At 37.5% G+C, this 21,717-nt stretch overlaps 1 pseudogene; it reads left to right on the top strand.

Annotated features, from left to right (window-relative positions):
• The first annotated feature begins 14,454 nt into the window (after positions 1–14,454).
• Positions 14,455–21,039, top strand: LOC107823044 (potassium transporter 26-like; annotated as a pseudogene).
• The last annotated feature ends 678 nt before the right edge of the window (positions 21,040–21,717 follow it).

A 21,717-nucleotide genomic window follows, 5' to 3' on the forward strand; every position in this document is an offset into this window, starting at 1 on the left:
ATATTACTTTTATGACGGATATAACGTTGGAATGTCATGTCAATATATATGTTTATATGCTGGACCTTTTGATGGTTTTGTAAGTACAGGGGAGATGGAAAAAGAGTTGGGGTTTGTTTCCAATCCAAGTTTGTCGCTCGTCGTGTTAAATAGTAGTTTCGTTGGTGACATTTGTGCACTTGTTGTTGTGTAGATTGATTGGTGTTGTTGGGATGTTGTGTGTGTTGTGGTGCTGAAGGTATATATTTGAAGATTTTATGTGTTCTTTTTGTTTTGATGGACTTGTGGAAAGCAAGGAAAACATGGGAGATGCTACCCGTTTTAATATAAAATAAGCTTGTCATTCGTTGTACGATAGTTGTATCATTCATAGCTTAATGATAGTATTATTATCATTATTGTAGATTATGGTGTGACGAGACGAGTTCAATGTGGTCATTGGACAGACTGTGATAAGGTATGTTAAGGCTATCCCTTCTTTCCTTTTGGCATGATCCATATGATACAAATGAAACAAACAAACACACAACTTTCATAAATGACTCTATTCATAGAAGTACTAGGGGTGCCTATGTTATTGATTCCCCATGTGTACTGTGATTATATCGTTTGTTCATGGGTCTCAGTTAATACATAAGTTGATGAATTAACTTACATTAACCGAAGGCATATTGATCTTATGACATTTCGGGAGATCTTATCAACTTACTTCCTAATGCATTGCATTCATTTATACATGTACATTGACCCATGACCAGATGGTGTTATATACACATATATTATATGTATATGGGGTATGGGGAAAGGTTACGGCATTATGTATGCACCACCATCTGATCAGTTGGTATACATTGATGATTTCGCCCACAGAGGCCGAGATGATATGATGGGATGCCCTCAGAGGCTTGATGATGTTATGTACACATATACCTATGCATGATATGACATTTATACACACATGCATGACATTATAAATGTTTCATGATTCACAGAGCTATTCATATTTATAAGTTGAGTCCTTTACTCCATGTTTCTTTCATGTCTTTTATATACTGCTTTTCATGCATTACATAATTTGTACTTTATTAGTACTGACAACCCTTTTGCTTGGGGATACTGCATTTCATGCCCGCAGGCCCCGATAGACAGGTTCACAGTCCTCCTAGTAGACTATCAGCTCAGCGGGAGGTATTGGTGCACTCCACTTGCTCCGGAGTTGCCTATTTGATCAGTATGATTTGGACATGTATTGATTGTTATGGTGGGGCCTTGTCCCGACCTTTATGACATTTATGTACTCTTAGAGGCTTGTAGACAGATGTCATGTATATGGATACTTGTATGGCCTTGTCGGCCTATGTTTTGAGTGTAGAAATGATCTTGTCAGCCTTATAGGTCTGTATGTCACATGTATAAGTTTCTATATCATGTTAGGTCGTCCTATGTCTAGTATTCCTTTATGTTTTATTCTGGTTATCTTACGACGGCCCTTCTGGCCCATTTACCCATGATAGTATGATAAAAAGGATATGTTACGTTGGTACTCGGTTGAGTTAGTCATCGGGTGCCCATCGCAGCCCTTCCGTTTGGGTCGTGACATCAGGCCGGTGTGGTTTTATGCTAGGGTCTCTTATAGTGAGCTTTGGGTAAGGATCGTGGTGTTCTGGCAAGGAGAAGTGTCAACTTGAGGGTAATTCAGAAGGAACTCGGAGAAATAGGATAACTTGGTAGTAACTTGGATCATCACGGTAATGGATATGATCGGTTCTTTGGGTACTTATGATGTGGTGAGTCTCTACATGTGTTTTGTGGCAATACTCTTGGGTTTGGCGACCTGCGTGGCTTGGTTGAGTTAGAGAAATTTAGTTCTGATGGTTTGGTTAGGTGCAAATGGGTTTCGGATAGTTCTCGATGGTTTCTACCATGGTTTGGGACGGATATTTCCTACCGTCATTGCCACGACCCAAACCGATGGGCCATGACGAGTGCCCGAGTCTTACCTATCGAACACCACTAAGTATGTGTCTAAGATATAAATATGAATTAAGGATAGGTCATGAATAACACCTGTCAATAAACTAATGAATCACATGAATAACATACGTGAAGAAAACATGTCCAAAAGACATATATACATATACATTCAGAATACGGTAGGGCGAGCCGACAAGGCTGCTATAGACAACTATATATCCAAAACTAGAAGATGATAAGGCCACATATTATCCAACTATACATGACTATCTACAGACCTCTAATAGAGTGTACAACTGTATGAAGGACAGGACTGGGCCCCGTCGTGCCCATATCTACATACAAAAATAGCGTACCAAAACTAATAACAGTTTCGGATCAAGTGGAGCACACCAACTTTTGCTGATCAAGGATCCTAAAAGGGGGATCGTCAGCCTGTCTACCTGCACCTGCAAGCATGAAACGCAAGCCCCAGGAAATAGGGGCGTCAGTACAAATAATGTACCCAGTATGTAAGGCATGAAAATTAGTAAATAAAAGACATAAAAGAAACATGGAGTAAAGGAATTCTCCTGTAAGTCTAAATAACGTTGTGATTCCTAAAATATTTATAAAGTCATGAATGTGCATATAAATGTTGTATCATGTGTAGGTATATGTGTACATAACATCCTCAAGCCTCTGAGGGCATCCCAGCATATCATCTCGGCCTCTGTGGGCGAAATCATCAACATATACCAACTGATCAGGTGGTGGTGCGTATATAACGCCGTAACCTTTTCCCATATCCCATATACATATAATATACGTGTCTATATTGCCATCTAGTCATGGGTCAATGTACATATATAAATAAATGAAATGCATAAGAAGTAATTTAATAAGACTTCTCAGAATGTCATAAGATCAATATGTGTTCGGATAAACTTTATCAATTACACATTTTTCTGAGACCCATGAACAGAAGATATAATAAAAAGACACATGGGAATTCAAGAACATAGGCACCCCTAGTGCTTCTACGAATAGAGACATTTATGAAAGTTGTGCATTTGCTCGTTTCGTTTGTATCATATGGATCATGCCAAAAGGAAAGAAGGGATAGCCTTAACATACCTTACTTGACGAATTTATCAAACACTTTTACTTGAGCTTGCCAAGAACAACTTTTGCTCCTTCTAAATCTTTGAACAAGAACTAAGCACTTCTTATGATCATGGCATGCTTCATGTTGTTGAACATATGGAGTATCTTGTGTGTATGTTTTTGGCTATGTTCTAAAGTAAGAGAATCCCGAACAATAGAAGGAAAGATTTAAATATCCTTTCTATATCTCAAATTGCCAAAGAAGAATAACATGAAGGCTTAAAGGATATGCCTTGCACTTTCCCGTGTAAACAAGGCACATCAAGTGCTATGACTCATCTATGCACATTGGTACCACCCTTGGCCAACTTAATGCCATGTGTCAGCACATTAAAAATTCTTATCCACTTAATCCTATTTAATACCATAATTATTTCCTTATTTTCCCACATTATTCCCACAATTAATCAATTATTTACATAATTAACTCTAGCACACAATTTACTTAAATACTAATACACTTTATATACCTTACTATCATGATCATGTGGTACCTTGTATGGCACTAGTCCATAAATACGGGGTATAGCTTGGACCATATTTTATCCCAAATTGACAAACTTCAACGAATACTCATTCTTTAATTTGTTTACCCTCTAATCTTCACGGCACTCACTTATCACTTGTTACAAATAACATAAATACTTATAACCTCAAAAATAATCTCATTCCCGAGCTTATATCGATTAACTTACGGTGAAATTTTAACGTACGAAATGCGGGATGTAACAGGCATAAGGAGCATGCTGCGTATTATGATTTTCTCCTGGATGGGATCAAGTGGCAGGTTTCTAACTATTCGAGTATGTTTTCTGATGAAGACTCAGAGTTGATTATGAGATTCTTGTACTTTTCATATGATGGCATGATGGATGCGGTATGTGATGTGAGATTGGAATTTGCATGTGCAAGTATACGATTCAGGTTCAAAAGGAATTTCATGGGTTTATGGAGCACAAATGATTTCAGATATTGGTACTAGTGGTATTACCTGAGAAGAGTGTACATTCAGAAGGCCCACTGAGTTTTGACTTACGGATATTTTGTTGGTATTGTGGTACTCACCTGGTTGACCGACTGTTGATATTCAGATTTTTGCTATGTGGCATGGAAGGATTATAGAAGTATTTCTCGTGGGGATGATTATGTATGATAGATGGGTTAGCCATTTGAGTAAAGGAGTTGGAATCGGCTATGGCGATTCATGTGTTCTATGGAATTGGAGGCTGGAAGTTCTCAGAAGCAGATTGTTTCATGGTTGTGTACTATGTAGATGTTGCCAAAGTTAGCCAACTGGTAGTATGTGTTATAGTTAGGTCATTGTGGACTTTTAGAGGGTTATTTATCTATTTGTGGATGATCAGGGTTGATTTTGGGGGCCCATTGGTAGGCCCGAGGAAGATGTGTATTCTATATCATGTCGAATTTGATGACTCAGCACCGTTATCTCTGAAGGTTGTGTCATTCGGTTAGAATAGAGCTTGTTCATGTTCGGATATGTCTATGTGTTACTCTTCTATATTACGAGGGGTTGTGATTTGTTGGCTATATGCACACATGATGTGGTTCTGTTTGTGCCTTGTAGCGGAATTTAAGCGAGATGGTTATTCGCGTATTGAATGGTTGATTGTGCCTTGGTTATGGTATTTTCGGTCTGTAGTATATTGTGTTATTTGCTTCTCCATAGTTATGGTCATGCACTTGTGTACTTGGTGTCGAATTGCTTATGGTTGTTGATTTTGAGCATTGGGGGCTCGAGGTATTTCATATGGATCGGTGTTTGGATGGGTCATGTATTGCAGCTAGGTTATGATAGGATATGAACCTTTGTGATAGATTCGTGTGTTTTGGTTCTATGGTGTGATGGGTTCTTAGCATTGCATTGTGGTGGTACTTGTTGAGCTTGCAGGGCGGTTCTCTCATTTAAGTCATTTTCCATTTTTGGGTGCATTTGAATTTTTGCTTATTGGTCCACTGATTGCACAATATGTGATTCTAGGTAGTATTGGTGTGGCGTGTCAGTATAGTAGCTTGTATTTGATGAGATGAAGTCTTTGGGCCTGAAGTGATTGCTATCGGATTTGATTACTGTATGTTTGGAGGAATAATATTGGAAGTCAACTTAAGATTTGACTTTAGTTTTGTCGGATGAGAGGGAGCTCCTTGACTTGTTGATCTGATAAGTGGTTATGAGTTTCTATGTGTTTCTTTCATCATCGGCAATGTATGGAGGTTTTAGAACGAGGTTCTGTTTGATATGAGGTTTATTACCGGTATCAGGTTTGTTTTGAGATATTATTATGGTCGGAAGTTATTGCTACAAGTACGCGAGTTATGCGGTATATTGTGTGATTAAATATTGGGTTATGGTTATGTCTTGATACAATTTTTTTAGACTTATACAGCGTGTATATGCCAGATTCGGGTCTTATAGGAAATTTTGGATGTTGGAAATTGGATTCAGTAGTTTACAGGCTAAGGTTGAAGTAATGATCTTCAGTTATATTGTGTTGTCATGCCTATATGGAATAGGGTGATGTGGGATCACCCTGGGGTATGCGCATGGTAAGGTTACACGGCGATTTGATGGCTTTGGAACGACTCTTGGCACGTTCGAGGACGAACGCATATTTATGTGTGGGAAAATGTAACGACCCAGCCGGTCGTTTTGAGCATATGCATTTCATTCAGCTATTTGAAGTCTTGAGCAACATCATATGATGTATTATGACTTGTGTAAATTGTCAGTTTTGGTATTCAGGTTATTTGGAATTGATTTGGAAGAATAAATTTCATGATTGAAGCTTTAGAGTTGGAAGAGTTAACCAAGTTTGACTTTTTTGGTATTTGACCTCGGATTGGAGTTTTGATCGTTCCGTTAGATCTGGATGGTGATTTTGGACTCGGACGTATACACGGATTTGTATTTGGATATTTTTAGAAGGTTTCAGCGCTAATTGGCGGAAGTTGGAAATTTGAAGTTTTGGAAAGTTCATAAGTTTAACCGAGAGTTGCCTTTGAGGATATCAGATTCAGATTGTAGTTTCGGAAATTTGCATAGCTTCGTTATATTATTTGAGACTTGTGTGCAAAATTTGGGTTCATTCCGGGTTGATTTGATAAGATTCGGCACGAGATTTGGAAGTTGAAAATTTAAAGTTTATTAAGTTTGATTTTAGGTGCGATTCGCTGTTTCGATGTTGTTATGTGTTATTTGAGACCTCGAGTAGGTCCGTGTTATGCTATGAGACTTGTTAGTATATTCGGAGGGGGTACCGAGGGACCCGTGTGAGTTACAGACGTGTTTCGGATCGTCTTTCATTCGTGTGTGATGATTGACCTTTGCTGGATCTGGTGTGACCGCACCTGCGGAGCCGCAAAAGCGGCAGTGGCATCGCAGAAGTGGAGACTGTGCTGGGGGCAGGAGTTCGCAAATGCAGAGTTTTCTTCGTATCTGCGAAGGCGCAGATGTGGCGCATGAGGGCGCAAAATTGAGAGGCAGTGCAGGTGCGTGAAGTTTGCTCGCACCTGCGTTTGCCCAGAAGCAAAGATTTTTCGCAGGTGCGATGGGCTGGTTGGCAGTGCTCTTCCGTAGGAGCGAGATTTTGGTTGCACGCGCGAGTCTGCAGAAGCGGAAATTTGTTCGCAAATGCGAGCACCGCTGGGCAGAACCTACAATTCGAGGTCTTTGGTTTCTTTCATCATTTTCGGATTTTGGAGCTCTATTTAGGCGACTTGGGTGAGGAATTTCACCGGGGTAAGCATTCTTGACTCGCTTGTGATTATATTTCATGAATCTATCTTCGATATTGGCATTTGGTTGATGATTTCAAAAGAGAAATTGGGGGGTTTTGCCTAAAGTTTCATATAGTAAAATTTTGAGTTTTGAACGTTGATTCGGAGTCGGATTTGAGTGAAACTAGCATGGTTGGACTCGTAATTGAATGAGTTGTCGGATTTTGTGAGTTTTTTCGTGTTCCAATTTGCGGGCCCAAGTTTGACATTTTGGTTGACTTTGAAGTTTTGATTAAAGATTCGACCTTTATCATTTGAAATTGTTTTCTTATGCATTATTTGATGTTCTTGAGTTGCTTTTGGCTAGTTTCGAGCCGTTCAGAGGTCGGTACGCGCGGGGTGGTATTTTTGGATTATCGTTTGGCTTGCTTGGTATTGGATTCGGCTTGTTTGAGGTAAGTAACACTTCTAAACTTGGTGCTGAGGGTATGAACCCCTGAATATACGTGATATTTGTTTGGTGTTAAGGTGACGTACATGCTAGGTGACGAGCGTCTGGGTGTGCACCGTATGAATTATGACTTGATTGATTCTGTGGTACTGTGTAGTGACCTAATCTTATTTGTATCCATGAAATTTCTACGTGCTATCGTAATTATGTTGTGATTCATGTTAGAAATTATGTTTAGGTTATATGCTTATCCTATTGGGACCCACTGAGGTTATTTTTGCTGTTGAGTTATTTGCTTACATTGCACTTACATACTCAGTCATACGCATTTATTTGCATATCATATCTTAGTCTCTGTTACCATTTATTGATACATCACTTCATCATTTTTGGGCTGATTTTCATGACATTGTGAGCCCGAGAGACTGGTGAGATTGATGACTGAATGAGGCCGAGGGCATGATTGTAAGGATATTGATGGGATCGGGCTGCATGCCACATCAGGTATTATTGATTCATGAGAGGATCAGGCTACACGCCGCAGCAGGTATTATTGATATATGTTCATCAGATTGCACGTTGTAACAAGCCTTATGGCTATATATATGTGGATCGGGCTACACGCCGCAGCAGGTTATATTAGCGCTTGGGCTGGATCTGCCACTCCGGAGTCTGCACATCCACAGTGAGCGCAGTTGCTATTGATTCATTTGGGCTAGATCTGCCCTATTCAGTGCTGAGTGACTGAGTGTGTTAAGTGATTGAGTGTGATGAGTGGAAAGTATGAGACAGTGAGACTAAGTACTCTGAGAGTATGCATATGGTTTTATCACTGAGTTACATTGCATTCGACATGTACACTTGACATAAAGGCATAGAGATATATTTTCCTCATGATGTACAAAATTACATCATTCATGACTTCTCATATACATTGACATATAGGCATAGAGATGTACTTTCCCCATGACATCTAATAATGAAACATTTATCTGTTGAAAGTTTTAGGGAAAAATCACAATTTTCAAAGTTACTCATATTTTTGGTATTTCCGATGAAAGATTTAGGATTTATTATTCTACTTGAAAAGTATGCCTATTTTCCGTAACTGTGAATGAGCTGAGCATCATACCGCTGAGTTATTTCTTGTGCTACTTTCATTACTTTGTTATGAATTGTTACTAGTTATTGGTGTCAGAATCTGACCTTTATCCCAGCTCGTTACTACTTTCAACCTAAGGTTATGTTTGTTACTTATTGAGTACATGGGGTCGGTTGTACTCATACTACACTTCTGCACCTTGCGTGCAGATTTTGGATGCTGATGTTGATGTGTATAGCGGGAGCTCGCATTGAAGACGTACCATCGTTCAGGTTTTAGCTGCCACTTGCTCATGGTTGCTTTAGACTTATGAAAATCTGTTTATGTACATTTCAGACAGATGATGTATTTTATTTCATACCAGCTTTGTAAATTCTAAATCTTAGAAGCTCATGATTTGTACTACTACTCCTTGGAAATTCTTTGTATAATAGTTTAGCTGTATTACCATTTCGTCTCTTAATGAATTTCATTTGAATTGATTTATTGTTAACTGACTTACCTAGCGGGTTAGGTTAGGTGTCATCACGACTAGTTGGATTTTAGGTCGTGACATCTTTATTCGCAAATGCGAACCTAACAGAGCTAAACTAACATCGCAATTGCGACTCATTTCTCGCAATTGCGAAACCTGGAGCTTCTACACAAAACCAGCAGTGCTCAAACTCTATCAAAATACTCCGCAACGCGTCGGAAACTCATCCGAGCCCTCGGTGCTCCAACCCAAACATTAACACAAGTCTAACAATATAACACGAACTCACTCGTGTGATCAAAACATTAAAATAAGATCCAAAATCATAAATAGGACCTCAAAATACAAGAATTCAACATGAAACTCAAGAACTTCTAAAAACATGACCACGCATCCGATTCCTACCAAATCAACTCGGAATGACGCTAAACTTTGCGGACAAGTTCCAAATGAAAAAACGGACTTATTCTAAGTCCTGAAACAGGAATCCAAATACGGCAGCTATAAAGCCAATCTACGGTCAAACTTATGAAAATTCAAAACCTTAAAATTGGCAACTTTCGTCAAAACATCAAAAATCAACCTACGGATTTTCGAATTCGATTTCGGGCTTACGCCCAAGTCTAAAATTATGATACGAACCTATCAGAGCCATCAAAATACCATTCTTGAGTCGTTTCCATAAAAGTCAAACCTCGGTCAATATTTTCAAAATAAGCTTCTAAAGTGAGAATCACTCATCCGAATTCATTCCGAACCATCCAAAAATCAAATCCGAACCTGCACACAAGTCAAAATACACAATATGTAGCTACTCAAGGACTCGAACCACTGAACGGGTCGCTAAAGCTCGAAACGATCGGTCGGATCATTACACTCTGGAGTTCCAATAATTTAGTAACTATTTGACTGTGTATGACTGTATGGAATAGCAGTGATAATATTGACAAGATGGATATGTAATTGAAAAGATGAATTCTCCAAATGGTGATTTTATTAATGCATTTAGTAAGTAATTGCTAATCTGACTTCTTTGAATTCATGAAATTATCAAGCCACAAGTTCACTGCATGAAAGTTATGATAAGTAATGAAACTTAAGAAGCTAAGACCATAATATGTTTTCAGTACCTGTCTTTCAAATATACCAATCATTTGATCTATTACTTAATTTATGCTTCTTCAAATTTTGTAGGAAGGAATTGAAGAAATCCGAAGTCAAAGATCAGAAAGTCTTGACGAACCTTCACCTAATGATGCACTTGGCATAGCATTCAGTCCCGAGCACCCCGGCCGTGTTCGAGGTTTAGGTTTGGGTGTAGTTCCAACTGTAGCATTCAAACAAACATCTGCGAGATGCCATCATGGTTATGTGGGTTCATCTAACACTACCACTCCAACTCCAGAGTAGCAGCAAGAGATGGCAAATATGAAATTAAAATTAAATGCACTACTTAACTTATATGAAAAGAATATAGGGAGTATCCCTAAGGAGTTTGCTCACTCATTTTCCACTCCTCCACAGGTATAAGTTCTCTTGCTACATTAAAATTTTAGTTATTTGCTTTTCTTATGGTTCTTTTTTGGCATAAAGTGGTTCCTCCTGATTTTAATTTTTAACAAGCTGTTAAAAATTGAATCTGATTAGTTTATTCCTTTTTAAGCATTTGCGATCGTTGTAAAATAGAAATTCCAGGCTTTAATTTGAAAGAAATCTTCACTATTGAATGTTATGCGTCGTGCAAGCAGAAGTTTTTAGTGGTGTTTGACATGTTGGTTTGATTTAGGAAAAGGTTGAATTATATGGTGATATTTCTCCCATTTTTGGTGTGTTCTTTTGTAGTATGTATTTTGAAGTTGGCATCCATGCTTTTGATCATTTGGCTACCTAGATCATTTGGTGATATCTATTTGCTGAAACAATAGAAAACAGATATGATCAAGAAAATGTCCTTTTTGTTGTAGTTATAATCTTGGGCTATGTAACAGGAATTTCTGAATTATTCTTGCTCTTATATTTGATGAAGGAAAATTGGTGGAACATGTACTGGAGAGCAGTAGACAGAATTGTGTTGAAAATAGTAAACCGTGGGTCATTATATATATGACAGCAGTCTTTGAGTTCAATTTTCACTTTAAAGGTTTGGTTACTGGAGCAGCCATCAATATTTTTTTTCTTTCTTTTAGCTAAAGCCAGAGAAGTTAAAATGAAAATATTTTCTGAACGTGGAAATAAGGATTGAATTCTAGGAAAGGAAAAGAGAAAGACATTCTTGTTACGTTGTAGTACTGAAGAACCAGTCTTAACAGAATATAGTCCTACTCTTATAATCAGATTACAAAGTTCTGTTTTCTTAATGTTCTTTCATAGCTAGGTCTTGATGTTTATATTCCCAATAATGCTAAATATGTGCTGCTTTTCTTTTTTTTAGTTATGTACTTTTCCTTTTTTTTTTTCGGGCACCAGATTTAGAAAGTGGTGCACCATCACCAATTGAACCAAGAAGATCTTTAGATGAAAGTAGCAATAATGATCATCCAAGTGTTAATTAGTGATTATTTTGTAGGATCAACTATGAATCTTTTGGATATTACTGTTGAAATACTCTTTGAAACATTAATATTTTGATGATGTAATTTGGTATATAAGGTAAAATACATAAGTTGCCATCTAACCTATGGCCCAAGTCCCCCTTACATACTTTCTGCGGACGATAATCATATTACATACGCAACCTTTCTAAAGTATATCTAGTATACACCTCTTTTGACCAGGTCCCGTAAAAAGTTCCTCCGTGTATTTCACGCGTTTGACTTTAGTTTATAAACTTGACCCACTTATTTTTAACCCCTTATATTATATTAACCAATCCGAACATACCCGACCCATCTGTTAAAAAGGGTTAAACCTAATTTACCCCAAGTTAACTCTCATTTCTCCATACATCTCTAAGAAGCGCTAGTGAAGGCGATTCCGGTGACTATCTCAAGCGAGGCTTTCATCTTGTATGGGAGGTGAATTTATGCGATTTTAGGTTAGTAATTTTCTTCTCCTTGTATTGTCCGTTTATTTTAGTAGTGGGTGGATTGAACCTAGGAGTTTTTCGAGATTTTTTCTATTTGCTTTAGGGTTTTCAGACTTTTTAAAAGGGAAATCTTTTGTCATTGTCGATATTACTGTGAAGTTGTCGTGTTGTTGCCTTTACAAAGAGTTTTATATAAAAAGATTTACTTTGTGTTTGCAAACCGTGTGTAAAGTCAGGGTTTAAGTGATTATTGTAATAGCATTGCTTTGAACAATGTGATATGCTCTTGTCTTTGTCTCCACTTTTGTAATCTGTATTTCTTTATTTTCAATTGTTGCATGTGGCAGTCGATTTATTTGTCCCCTTGTTTGTTTGCAGAAAAATATCTTTAAAATTAATTACACTCAAGTGGTATCATGATTGGGTCTTAGTTTCTGGTAACTTTGCTCGTTATGTGGGGGATAGATTAGATGTAGATGTGGATTTACTGTCTTTTATTGAACTGATGAACTACACTAAGTTATATGAATTTAAGAATGTGGCTGAGCTGTATATTTGTCCAATGGATAGGACAGATAAATTGATAAATATTCTGACAGATAAGGATATATTAGACATTTATAATGAATTGGAAGATGGGTATACCTTAGATATTTATGTGACTCATGATGTCCCTTTAAATGTTGTTGACATAAATGAGTCTAGTAAAGGAGTTGGTGGGTGTGATAGTGGAGCTTTTAAGAGCACAGTAATCTTAGAAGAAGAAGATAGTGAACTTGAACCTGCACCTGCCCTTGCTCATGCACCTTCAAGAGAACAATAGAGTGATGTAGATAGTGAATCAGATGATGATGAGGGTGAGGATGACAATGAGAATGATTAATACTTTGATAATCCTGATAGTGATAAGAGTGATGGAGTAGTCTTAAATATTCCTGATGATAATGATTATGGATCTGATGTTCATGAAGAATTTGCAGAGTGTAGGGATGAGCTGAAAAAATATAGGAGGAAAAGGAGTGAAAGGCCAAAAGATAGGGGTGATATTAACCTAGGTGATGCAGGAGTTGATATTAGTTTTGTTGAATTAAGAACTGGTAGCAAGCAAAATAAATACACAGGCTTAGTAGGGACAGATGAGCATTATTTTGGGTCTTCTGATGCTGAAAGCTTTCCTTCAGATGCTGAAGATGAATTTTATGAAGAACATAAGGAGAGAATGGTTGTCAAAAGGAGAAAAAAAGCCATGATATTTGATTCAACTGTCAAGAAAATAATCCAGGAGTTGGGGCTGATTTTTTAGAGTGTTGATGATTTTAGGTTGGTTGTTACTAAGTATGCAATTCAGAAAGGAGTTCAAATTGAAAAGTATATTAATGAACCTGGTAGCGTGAGGGTAAAATGCATGCACCCAAAATGTCCATGGTTGTTGGCTGCAAGCAAAGATGGCAGATCCAACAATTTTAAGGTAATAAAGTATTGTCTTATCCACAAGTATTACAGAACAAATAAAAATAAGCTCTGTAACTCCAGATACCTTGTAAAGCATTACACGGATAAGATTGTGTCTCAACCAAATATGAAAGTTTGGGAGCTGAAGAAACTCATTAAGGATGAACTGGACATGTGTGTTAGTAGATCTACTGTCTGTATCAGAAGTGTTGCCTGAAAGTGAACATAGGTAGTGTGCTAGACATATATTAGCAAACTAGTCCAAATATTGGAGAGGATTAGAAAGGAGAAACAACTTCTGGAGGTGTGCTAGAGCATCATGTGTGACAGAATTGAAGTTTCACCCGGTCATCTTGAATATGCTTGGGAATGGGATATGTGAGAGCCTCTTGAGGTATAATAAGGAAACCTGGTGCAGAGCATACTTCAACTGTGACAGAAAATGTTATATAATTGACAACAATATGTGCGAGAGCTTTAATGCTTGGATACTTGCTGCTAGACACAAGACAATCATTACTTGCTGCTAGACACAAGACAATCATCACAATGTTTGAGGAAATCAGAGTGAAGATGATGGAGAGAATAGGAAAGTTGAGGGAGTTTGCAGATACATGGATATGTGATATATCCCCAATTGCTATGAAAGTATACCAGGATAACATCGCCCAATCTATGAGGTGTACAATCAAATAGAATGGTGAATATGGCTATAAGGTTGAGGATACCTCATTAAGAGTGGTATTGAAGCACTGTGTGAATATGCAAACTCAGACTTGTACCTGCAGGTCATGGATGCTGAAGGGTATCCCTTGTGCTCATGCAATTGCTGCTATGCACTTCAAGAACATTGAGCCAATTAACTACATATCTCACTGGTACCACAAATCCACTTATCTGAAGGCATATTCAACATTTATCCAGCATGTACCAAACATGCAGATGTGGCCAATATCTACCAATCCACCAATTGAACCCCCACCAATTAAAAAGATGCCTGACAGACCAAAGAAGAAGAGAAGAAACTGAACATCCTAAGTCTGGAAAGCTCTCAAGAAGGGGTATGGAGATGACATGTTCAAACTGTGGTGGCTATGGACACAACAAAAGGAGCTTCCCCGAGAAACCAAGGCTTGCAGATTCTACTCCTGCAAATGCTTCTTATAGAGAATGATATGGAGGAAGAGGCAGAAGAAAAGGAACAAGAACAACTGCTCCTAGAGCTTCAACTTCAACTACTTCTGCCATTGCTGCTGCTGGCAGAGGAAGAGGAACTGGTAGAGGTAGAAGAAGTAATACACCCTCAACTTCAATTACTTCTGCCCCCTGGAATAGGAAGAGGGACTGGTAGAGGTAGTGGAAGAGGAACTAAAAATTCTGGGTTTTGACTGTTTCAATCAAGCAGTGGGTTCATAAGTTTTTCTATAAGTACTTCAAACTTAATTTTATATCTTGTTTCGTTTAACTACTTTACTAAATATTTTCTATTTTGGCAGTCTGGTGGTGAAAAGAGGTCCTCAGCAGATATTCGTGAATGTGCCTACAAGCCAACAAGTGGAGTAAAATGGAATGGTAGACCAGTCATTATTAGAAGACAACTTGAAAGAACTGCTGCATCCCATTCCAGAACTGCTGCATCACATTCCAATCTAAGTCAAGCAAGTTCATCATCCCAGCCATCCAAGAACAACTATATGTAGTTGTTTATTGAATGTTGTTATTGTGACTGTTAAGTTATTTTAGAACTGTTGTTAGGTTATTTTGGAACTGTTATTAAGTAGTGTATTCAATGTTGTTATTTTGTTAAGGCAGGCTGTTGTTATTTTGGTATGCTGTTAAGATGTCAACCTATATTTTTGTTAAGGCGGGCTGCTATTAGGTGACTGTAATGAAAACCTTTAGTCTATGATGATATGTGTTTTAAATTGAAAATTTCTGTGCAGATTCATCTCTTTAGTGTTACTACTTTAGTATTTCAGCATTTGAGCTGTATTTCAGGCAGAAATTTCAACCACTATTTAACTGTGTAAGCAGTATATTATCTGCATTTTCAGCTCACATAACAACAACCACAAACCAAACAACATTAACAGTTGCAAAAAATTTCATTCTTTTCTAACAAAGGGATACAAAATCCACCAAAAAGCTTCATTCATTTTCCTACATTATATAGCAATCTTTAGAACTACCAAACACAATCAACTTCAATACAATTACAATTACAATTAAAATCAGCACACACACTCTCCTCCAATTTCTTTGATTTCTATTTTCCTTCAATAATGCATCAAATGCCCTCTTCTTCTTAAGCAGCCCCAATATCACAATTTTCAAGTGTTCTGGAGTTGGGGGATCAAACCACACAAAGAAATTACATGCCGAGCGACTGCCCCTCTGAAAATTGAAGAGAAAAAATTATTAAGGAATATAAAATCGATTATAAAAGTACTATTGATATTTACCTCATAAAATGGACATCAGTAAAATCGACGACTAGGATTATCAACACTCCATGGCTGTATCACCATAACTTTTTCACCACAATAACAAATTTGTCTTAGATTATGTATTTCCCCTAACCCTAAAATTCAAACATAGAAATTGAACCCTAATGTCGAAAAAGAGAAGGAAGAAGTAGAAGAAGATTGTAATATTGGCAACAAAAAACACACATAAGAAGATGTCAAGAAAAAGAAATTTTCTGCAACTTCGAGCTTTCAAGGAGGAAGATGAAGGTGAATACGGGTCCAATTTGAGAAGAAATGAGTTGAGGGCCCTTTTATTTGCTTAAAAATGGCCGTTGGGATTTGTTTCTGGCTATTGATTTAAGTAAGAAATTGTCTGCTTCTACTGTCCACGCACTTCTATCGTTTTGCATTACACGCGCTTAGACCTAGTCAAAGGAGGTATGTACTAGATACACTTTAGAAAGGTTGCGTGTGTAATATTATTATCGTCCATAGAAAGTGTGTAAGGGGGATTTGGGCCATAGGCCAGGTGGCAACTTATGTAATTTGCCTTTATATAATGAATATTTTGCTTATTTAATCTTCTATATTGGGTTAAAATTATTATGAAGTGTTATGGAAGTTTCAATGCATCACATTCAATAAATAGGATTGTACATGTGAAAAAAATAAATTGTGAACATTATGGAATTGCAATACTGCAATTTTAACATATTGGGGCTTAAATTAGTCAATTACAATTTTTTATGCAACTACGGCGGTTCGGAATAAGCAACACAAAAAACCGTATTAATCATATTATAATATGGCGGTTTTCTAATGTTATTACGGCGGTTTGTTGGAACAGCCATAATATAATTTTGGCGGACTGGATTGTGGCGCTTTCAAAAGCCGCCGTTGATGTGTGTTACGGCGGTTCAGGACCACCATTATATGTAAAAATAACCGCCATAAGAACTTAGTTTTCTTGTAGTACTCTCACTAGCCACTTTCGGTAATACCTACGTCGTCCGTGTACAGTCTACAGATGTGTGTGTACTTACACAAACACACATTGACACTCTAGTATATATCGTGTACTAGACTCTCACGTGCTTGGTTAATTTTACTGTCAAAAATAACATAAACATAGCAAACATTCTATACAAGTTCATATGCTCTTTTGTTCATTTATCAAGCTTAACTTTTCAATAAGAGGATTTAGTACAGTTCGACTAGTTTTTGTTGTCATCAACTTCCTCTTTTATCCATCCTCGTACTTTACTCTCCAAAATTTTTAGCTTGATTTATACCCAAGGGTGTGATCGTCAATGAAGTCGGGAGAACCATGAGGTCTCAGTTTCAAATCCTATCGGAGACAAAAACTAGTAGGTGATTTCTTCTCATAGGTCTAATCCTTGGTTGAGAGAGTTACCGACATTTATGCTGGTAGAAGGTAGCATATACGAATTAGTCAAGATACGTGCAAGCGCTGGACTTGACACCACCATCATTAGAAAATTAAGCTTGATTTACTTAACTAGATAAGGTTCATCCCAGCAAAGCAACAACAGAGATAGGATCTCTAGAAGTTTCTGGTTATATGTAAGTGTGTATCAACAGCCATTCCTTTAATTTATATAGAGGAAAATGAAATGGATTATGTCAACAAGATAAAGTTCAAAAAAATTACGGTTCATATCCCAGTTTGCAAATTATAAGGGGGATGACGAAATGAATTTGTATGCAACTAAGTGGAGCTACTGCTAAAGCATATATGATGATGTCTTTATTTACCTGCTCCGTCTCCTGCAACTTGTGGTTTTAAATTTAGCAGCACTAGATATACTCTTTATTTTATTTTGAGGATCAATGAAGGATCAACCAAACAGGACAGTGCCAGCTTGAGGCTTTTAATATAGTATGATATAAGAATGAAACAACTTCTAAACTATACTGTCTGCATTTAAATCATGAAGGATGCAAAAAAGCAACTATTCCAGCGAAAAGAAGTATGATGTTGAAAATGGAATCATTATTGGAGATAGCAATCGTGTTGAATTTTGTAACAACAGCAGCAGGAGAATTGTACCAGAACCAGTAGTGGCAGCTTCCATGGAAACAAACATGAATATTATACAGACTTACCAGCTTCCCTTAACCAAAGCTAAGGTAATCTTTACTGTTTCATCTTCAATCTTCCAACAAACCAAAGAATCTGGTCAATGAAGTAAGTAAAAACCATGTGTGACTAAGGTTGCAATCCTAGTAAAGATAATAAACGCTAGGATGAATTATACAATACCTATGTTGGTAGGAGGTACGAGGTATCTAGTGGAATAATCAACGAGTGCACAAGCTTCCCCAGACACCACTATTATAAAAATAATATATCGATATATTCCAAAAGAAATCTCCACCAGTATAAAGTTCAAGGAATTGCAACTTGAAAGCAACAGAATCTAATACCTTCATTTTATGTTACTACGTTATGCAAAGTTAGACAGAACTCTACTTAAGACTTGCAACTCATTCATGAGCAAACTGAGATTTTGATTATTTTTCTCAGAAATATCCAGCTGTGCAGACATTGCTGTTGGCTTACCAATCTCTTGGGGTTGTATATGGAGACCTAGGAACTTCTCCGGTCAACGTCTTTTCCTCTACTCGCTGACAAATCTAACTGAAGATGATCTACTTGGAACATTCAGCCTAATCTTTTGGACTTTAACGTTGCTCGTGTTAGTCAAATATGTCTTCATCGTCCTCCATGCTAATGATCATGGAGAAGGCGGTACTTTTGCTCTCTATTCATATCTTTGTCGCCATATCAATCTTCGAAGCAAACTTACTTTCCACAGAGTTCGGATGGATTCTGATGAGGGTATGGCATATTACAGCCAGGCCGAGAGTGGAAGTCCTCTGTGTTCAAAAACTAAGAAGTTCCTGGAGAGAAGTTCTGCAGCTCAAAGTTTTCTGACTTTTGTTGTTTTGCTTGGAACTTGTATGGTCATTGGTGATGGAGCTCTCACTCCTGCTACTTGTGGTAACATTCTGCCTTTCTTTTTGTCTCCAAGTTATGTTTCCTTTCTCTGCCTCATGTGCATACACTTGCTATATCAATGTTGCTTTCTACTATATATATCAGTTCTCTCAGCCCTCCAAGGAATTCAATCTCTCTCTCCCAAGATAACACAAGGTAAAATTGATATTATTTTAAGAAGACAGTTCTATCGCAAGTTCATAATATTTCCTTCCATTTACTCACCTAATTGCAAGGTTTAACGGTAAGTTCTATTGGCTGCAGATCATGTGGTTTTCATGTCTCTGATTATGCTAATTGCCCTTTTCACTTTTCAACGTTGTAGAACAAGCAAAGTTAGCTTCTGCTTTACTCCAATAATGTTATTGTGGTTTGCTACCAATGTTTCAGTCGGTATCTACAATATTTCCAAGTACTATCCATCCGTTCTTAAAGCTCTTTCTCCACACTATATTGTGAAATTTGTTTCAAGAAATGGAAAGACAGCTTGGAATCTTCTCGGTGCAGTATTTCTAAGCATTACAGGTTTAACTTTGTAACTCCTTTGAGGAAAAACAAAAATATATAAAAGCATTTGAAATAAAAGAAAGGAGAAGTTCATTTCCAACACGCATGTTTTAAACTGATATGCAGGAGCAGAAGCCATGTTTGCTGATTTAGGTCATTTCAATAAAAGAGCAATTCAGGTAATTAAGGAACAAATTAATTAAGAACTCTAAAATCTTATCATTACGAATGTTAATCTGATTGATGGCAATGAGTCTTGCAGTTGGCGTTTTCTTTTGTGGTTTATCCATCCCTAGTTCTCAGCTATGCTGGTGAAACAGCTTATCTGGTGAGGTATCCAGAAAACATCAACAACCCCTATTACAGTTCCCTACCAAAATCTGTATACTGGCCGATGTTTGTAATCTCGACCCTAGCAGCCATAGTTGCTAGCCAGTCCATGATATCAGCAAGTTTTTCCATTGTAAAGCAATCACTTGCTCTTCGATGTTTCCCTCGAGTGAACATTATACATACTTCATCCAAGCATGAAGGACAAATCTATTCCCCAGAAATAAACTACATCCTCATGATTCTTTGTGTTACTCTCGTTCTTGGATTTAAAGGTGGTGTCGAACTAGCAAATGCCTATGGTAAGCATTTTCTGGTCGAATTTTCAATACTATCTTCAGGTTAGTTAATAACCAATGATAGGTAACTTTCTATAGCAAGCATGGATTGATAAAAATGGTAAATAATAACTAGATTATTAGTACAAAAAATCTTTTATGCTATCAGTCCGAATAATATGTTACTAACTTTTCCTACTTCAAATACAGGGGTGGTGGTAATTTGGGTCATGATCATAACTACATTCTTGACAACATTGGTGATGCTACTCATATGGAAGACAAATATCATTCTCATTTTGTGATTTTTCTTTCCCTATACAATAATTGAAGGTTGTTTCATGACATCGTTACTCAATAAAATACCACAAGGAGGCTGGGTACCATTTGCTATTTCTGCTTTCTTCTTGACCATCATGTTATCTTGGACATATGGAAGGAGTAAGAAAAATGAGTACGAAGCAGATAGAAAGATGAGTTTACCTGAGCTGAACCAAATGCTATCAAGCTATAGAGCGCCAGGAATTTGCTTCTTTTTCACCCATCTCGTCAATGGCATTCCACCCATTATCCGGCACTATATTCAGCACACAAATTCTGTTCGACAAGTCATGGTAATTGTCACTGTTACAACTCTTCCCGTTAAAACTGTCCTGCTAGAGGAACGTTTCAATGTGGGGAAGCTGGGATCAGTTGATGGGGTCTATCGGTGTTTGATTCAGTTTGGATATAAGGATTCTCAGAGCATGGAAGGAGATGACTTTGTTACTTTGATGATCACAAAACTCCAAGACCAAGCTGAGTCTACTACCGAAAAACAAAAGATAGATGCAGCTGCTGACAGAGGAACAGTTTTTGTGTTAGGAAGAACCATTCTCAAAGCAAATAAAGGTTGGTTTGCCCGCTACACTATAGACTACTTGTACAGGTTTCTTCAGAATAATAGCAGGGCAGCCTTTTCCATGCTTCAAATTCCACCCGATAAAACACTTCAAGTTGGTATGCTTTATGAAATCTAAAAACCTGGGAAAATAATGTAATAAATCTGTATAAGTAAGTTCCCTTTGAACTTTCCGTAGTGAACTTATATCGGATATACTCGGTCAATCGGTAGATTTGATATCTTTGAACCGTCGAGCTTTATTGTATACCTAGACAACATAAGTCACACAATCAATCCTTAACCATCTATGGTTCTCACGGTTGTATTCGTTTCAGCCATGAACACCGCCTGGTTTCATGAGTACTTAGAAAATGGGCCTTTACTTTCATTCCCCTTGAAGCGGCTTACACTTCACACTCACATAGGTAATTTCTAAATGTGTGATCCTATAGACACACTATCTGGTCATATCCTGCGAGACTTAGCAAATCATTAAAAGACCTTTAAGCTTTGTTGACTCGTCAAAAAGCCTTAATGCTTTACCTCGATTTCTGAACATTGTCTTCATCACGAAAATGGGTTGAGTTATTTGACAATGTTGAACCGTCATTCATAACTTTGTTTGATCTCTTTGAACCTAGCTCGTGGGATCTCCAATCTGCTAGGTAGAGTTACCGCCATGATGACTTGTCCTAGACCTTAACCCCATTCCCTTTGATGATCTTTCAACTGCCTCTCTAGATAGGCCTTTTGTAAGTGGTTCCGACACGTTATCTCTTGACTTTACGTAGTCAATTGTGATAACACCACTAGAGAGTAGTCGTCTAACGATATTGCGTCTCCGTCGTATATGACGAGATTTTTTGTTA

Source organism: Nicotiana tabacum, chromosome 21 (assembly GCF_000715075.1).
Source record: "Nicotiana tabacum cultivar K326 chromosome 21, ASM71507v2, whole genome shotgun sequence".
Lineage (NCBI taxonomy): Eukaryota > Viridiplantae > Streptophyta > Magnoliopsida > Solanales > Solanaceae > Nicotiana > Nicotiana tabacum.